Raw genomic sequence first — 6,071 nt, forward strand, 5'->3', positions numbered from 1 at the left:
AATAGGCGGGATTAGCATAAGTTTATGACGGAGCCATAAATTGATTAAGAGTATCTGCGCCGAGCTTCCTTTCGGGACTAACCGGTGAATTAATCCACTATGCAAATATAACGGCGTGCCCATATTAAATAATAAATTGATTAAGTATTATTAAAATACATAAAACACAGGCTTCTACATTCGGTCGTATGTAATTCAGTTAATATTTTATAATTTCCGGTCTCTTTTCTTCAAATCGGTTGGTAGAAAAAAAAAATCGCTAATCTTTATGACAGCCTTAATATATAGAAATATTGTAACTAATTTACATTAATATCCAGTTTATATTTCTTCTTATATTGATAATTTATTTTTTGATATATGAGCTGATATGTGCGTTCTTGCGTGGATATTATCGCTTCCCATTTCCATTCTATTTAACTTTTTTACGTCTATATTAATACGTTCGTACGTAATAAATGATGAGTGTTTGTTTGAGGTGTGTGAGATTGTTTTTATTCATCATTTTGAAATTAATTAAATTTGTGTGGTGATTAGTGACCGTTAATCTATGATTATTTGGAAATCGTGAGATGCGGTCTGGTGTGACGTATGTTTCATAAAAACATTTTCTTTATCGTTCCAACGTTTCGATCTTTATTGAGGTCATCTTCAGGGCCTGGAAATTACAAACATTGTTTACATTTAACAAATACATGTGGGATGTGGAAAAAAGTGAATTTATACAATGCAAAAAAAAATATTTTTTATATTCAATCAAAGTATTTATATTTATATATGTATATTTAACTACAACTAGAAAATATAATGTCAAAAAAGAATAATTGACTTGTATTGTCATGAGCCTAGAAGTTTTTTAAACGAAGAAATTGCCATTCAGTTTTAAAAAAAATCAATTTGCTGGAAGTTCTACCGTGAATTTTTCGAATAAGGTAGGAAATTTAGTTTTTTTACAAATTTTAAATTTAGCAGTTTTTAAAAGAGTTAATGTTTAGTTTTTACCAAAAATTAAAATGTAAGTTCTAGAAGGGTGCCTTCGGAAAGGAAATTTAACGCTCTTTTCAATTCTTTTTTATTTCCCCAAAAATGAATAGGTCAAGAGCAAAGAGTAGATTTTTGACCATCACCGTCTGATAGCTGAAAAAAATATCTGCGAGAGGGCTGATATTGGACTTTGATTCACACAATTGTTTTTTAAAATTTTTGTATTGCATTTGAGTTGTAGGAACATCTTACGAAATTTTTCGTATTAGAAGTGAAATACGTTATAGATTTCATTGACAGAGATATCCAATATATTCTAAATCTCAATTAATTCAGAAAACAAATTTATGATTACTTTTTTAAAATGATCATATTTTCACATTTTACATATAAATGTAATGAAATATGAAAAAATGAATAATTAAAATTTTTCTCCTAGGAACGAAATGGCGTGCGTGTTTGACTGCATGAATGTGCGTGCGTCCGGAAATAATTTTATTTGGCTGAGTCTGGATAAGCTTGCAAATAACGTGTCCCTAAGAATTAAATAATATCCATTTGAACAAGAAAGAAATAAAATTTACGGCATCTGAAGGTAAGTAATGTTTATCGAAACAATTGGGATTGTAGGCAGGGGAATGAGCTGCTTTTGAAGAGAGTGATGCAAGTTGTTTTCTGCTGGGTGTAATGTAGTTATTGGATTATTCCCGTGGGAGGAGCCTTTTGGGGAAAATTGTTTACAAGAGAAAGTATATTGAAAGGGTCTCATGAGCGGATCCGATTTTTCCTGGGTCGGAAAGGCCGCATGTTCCGCCGGAGGTGGAGGCTTTGTCAAGGGAAATTGCATACTCCTGCGAGAGTGCGGGCGCGTGCTCCGCTTGCTAACCGGCCTCGCGGCTCTCACGGGCACAGATTTTCAAAAGGATTTCCACCCTCAAATGAAAACGTCCGCCTCGGATTACCACTGGTAAGTATACATTTTCCAAGATTATAGACGACCACAAAAAATTCATACCTTTCTAAGATCTAAGGGGTGACAAACGTTGATTACATTTCAATAGAGTACAATAAAAAACGTATACTCCAAAAATAATCATATTACCAGTCTACAAAGTCCCAATCTCTTGCTAAGTTCATGTATTTCCTGCGTTTTAGATTTGAATTTTGCTGCTGTGAAAACTTACTGTTTTAATGTCTGCTTCATATGTTTCCTATTTATAAATTTTTATTAGTTTCTTCATATATCATGATTTTTTAACCAAACTCCCTCTTTGACTATCCAAAGTCGCTCTTTCACACTCTCTCCTCTCTCGTGGCTTCATAATAACTTCTAAAAAATTCTACGAGATTTATAAAAGTCTTTTATCAAATCAAACCTCCTCTCTCTCTCTCTCTCTCTCTCTCTCTCTCTCTCTCTCTCTCTCTCNTCTTTCTCTCTCTCTCGCTCTCTCTCTCTCTCGCTCTCTCTCTCTCTCTCTATCTATCTATCTATTTATCTCTCTCATTTCCACGTTCTCATGTTTTCTCGCTCTGTCTATTTGTCTCTTGCGCAGCGTTATTTAATTATTGTAGACTAATATCGCTCTTTTTGTAAAATTTATTAAAGTGCCTCTATTTTATTTATTTTATTCAATCATTTATTTTTTTATCTGATAACTCCTACAATTAAAGTTATGGTTTCGTAAAAATCAAGTCTTTTGTCATGTTCTGGCAAGAATATCACTTGGTACGAGAAGAGGACTTACAAAAGGATGTTTCACATTCTACGGATATATTGATCATTACGTAGTCTTTGATGTCGACTTGAATGTATTTCTCGTTTTCGCATGATTTGTTTTATGGACCATCGTTTTTCTTTTACTTTTTGTTTTACATTGGGGCCCGGCTGCAGCCTTTTGGCACCACAAAGTGTGAAAATGGTGAAAACTTGAGGTTGACAGCGTTAAGAAAATAATTGCGGTCAAGGTATTGCCTTGGTAAACCGCGTTGTATCATATTTTCCTTAGTGCTCACTTCACGGTTCGTCGCTTTGAAGAATTAGAGAGTATCATTTGAAAACTATGACCTCAACACCTTATTTACAACAGCTAAATTAACATACTTATTTTCGCTAGAACTTAACGATAGAAGATACTTGATTACTTATTTGGTGATATGAACTTGGTGTAATGGGCTGAAAGTTCGTGGTTAGTTGTAAAACTAATAAATTTGAAATACTTTTTTTTTGATTATGTGAAACGCATGACAACAGACTTTCTGTGGCATTCTCATTGAAATGATTTTGATCGTTTGACTTCTCTTGAACTTCCAATTTAACTAATTGACGTTAATCAAAAAAGCTGTCGAATAATCGATCGTTTTATTCGGCCGGCATGTCCGGTCAGGAGGGACGCGTGAACTGTTACTCCAAAAACGTTTAGATATTCATCCAACGCTGGTTGAAAAACCATTAATATCGAAAACCATTAATAAAACCAGGGGTGATCCTGATAGGGTGAAGAGGTCCCCTCATTACATCTGAATTCCGTTTCGTTTTTATTTCACCCTTTGTAAACCTTTTGTTCGAAACGTTTTTAGTCAAAATAACACCATACTTCAACATTCAACACCTTATTGATTTATTTTGCACTTTGATTTGTACTAATTGAGAAGGAAATTGCTTTTTCGGGGCAGGAAATAAATTGAAAGAAAAACTTTGATGATTCTGTATTCCGCCAAACAGTTTTGGTTCTCATATGTCGTGCCAGTCACGTTCGTAGGTACGAGCGAAAGTCAAATGTGATGGATAGTGAATCTAGATTAGGACAGATGCCCTTTCTAAAAAAAATTGCAGTTTAAACTTACAAATGCTTTAAAAGTACAAAAGCATTATTTTGTTTGTTTTAGTAATTATTTAAAGAAAAATAGGCGTAGTTTGATATTAGTCATTACATATATTTTACTTGGCTTTTCCTAAAACTACATAACCTAGAAAAAAGGAATGCAAATTTTACGTATAAATAAAATTTACCTGTATGCTGATATTTTTAATTAAATAATATTATTTTAACTTTGTTCACTGAACTTCTATGGTTTGATGATAGATCTTAGTGAGGTGTACTGCGTAAAACGGAGTAATACCAGAGACAGAGGTCATAAGATGAAAAATGCTTCGTATTTATCGACAAGCAATATCTGCACCTTGATAACAGGGCTGAACAGTTTAATCATCGATTAAAAAGATCAGACATTATATCCAGCATTCGAAGCAACTTTTTTTTAATTACCAGCGTATAAATCGCCATTATGAAAAAATAATAGGACTAACTAACTAGCATTACTTCACAATTAAAATGCAGAACTGCACGGAATTGTTTTTGGTCCGTTTCTATTTTCCGTTTATATCAACGACGTACCATGTCCCTCACACAACAGCTCAATTTTCGGACGATAAATTCATTCTGCAAATTAAGCAGTACATTGTGATTTAAGATTAACCTTCTGATAATAGTGGTTGTTCCATTTGCGTTCCACGAAGATAAGGGAATTAAACTAATAACTTCAGAATTATTGGAACAAATATACCAACAAAAGTCCTATTCGGTGTCTCGGCCTGACCCTTCACATCGGCTTGATAATAATAAGATGAACTAATATAACTTGCCCCTTATGCAGAGAAAGGTTGCTCGATGTGTCCCACATAATAGAGGCGTGTCATGCCTTGGCTCCATACAGAGAGCGTGTAGGCATACCGCCGGACTTAAGAAGAGTTCTCGAGCACGGTAGCGAGTTTCAGAGTCCCCGTTCCACTTTTTAGGGGAAATTGGGGTTTTTTATTGTATATAGTATGTCTTATGTGTTGTGTGTCTGTATGTTTTGTCTGAGTGTATTAATTATGTGAATGGCGAGGGGTGAGGGTGAAATATAACGTCATCATCACCCCTCGAAAGATGAGAGCGTAAGAGTGTGTGTTCGGGATCGATGGAGCACTTTTACAAATATTCCGCCATCGACCCCGAACACACACTCTTTCTCTTAGATTAGTTTGAATATAGGGTCGGTGGAGGAATATCAAGTACTCCACCGACCAAACGGAATGAGTGTACTGTATCGATGTATTTATGTGTATGAATGTATTTATTTGTATGAATGTAGTGTTTGAAAGGGTAAATAGAATATAGACATAGTTGGGGACTGAAATGACCTAGATGTCGGAAGCCCCAATAATAATAATAAAAAAAAAAAAAAAAAAAAACTAATATAACTTTGAAATGGAAAAGCAGTACGTCCCGTTTCGGTTTTTCAATTATGTCAACGACTTGCCACATTCTAGCCATCTCACAATAATTAATAAAGCCATCAAATGTAACAATAAGTTGAGAATTAAGATGAACCAATTGACGTCATTACTATCCCAAGTTCACTTGAGACTTAGAGTGCACTTCTTATGGAGTTACACTAATAACCTCAGCCTTAGTGGTATAAATTTACTACCAAGCAGTTCCATTCGGTAGACCAGCACCTTCATAAAAGATGTGAACGGATTAATCACCTGGTTTCAAAGACAAAATATCCACTGCAGTAACCAATTGTTTCGAAACCACCAGGAAACAGATCCACAAGGAAATATTTTCACGAAGTAACGAAACTGCTCACTCACACAATTTCACAATTGAAAAGCAGAACGGCAGGGTTTTTGGTCCGTTCCTGATTTCTATTTACACCAAAGACATTCCACATACTGATCATCCCTCAATAGCTTAATTTGTGGACGATACATCCTTTCATCAAATGTAGTAGTAAATTTAGAATTAAGACGAATTCTCTTACTTCGATTTTGTCTTCGTTTTCAATTTGTAGGCAGACAGACGGAGTTACACTGTACCTTAGCCTTAGTGGGACATTCCGTACTGGCGCTGAACCTCGATAAGACCTGTAGAACAGAATAATCTTTTGGTTGCAATGATTTAACAGAATATCCACCAATCGAAGCAAATATTGTAGAACTACCATGTTGTAGATCGCCATTATAAAATATTAGAACGAATTAACTAAAGAAACGACCTGCCACAAGGGTGTGTTCTCGGTCCGAGTCAGCTTTTCTTTTA

Source organism: Cimex lectularius, unplaced genomic scaffold (assembly GCF_000648675.2).
Source record: "Cimex lectularius strain Harlan isolate CLEC.00 unplaced genomic scaffold, Clec_2.1 scaffold295, whole genome shotgun sequence".
Classification (NCBI taxonomy): domain Eukaryota; kingdom Metazoa; phylum Arthropoda; class Insecta; order Hemiptera; family Cimicidae; genus Cimex; species Cimex lectularius.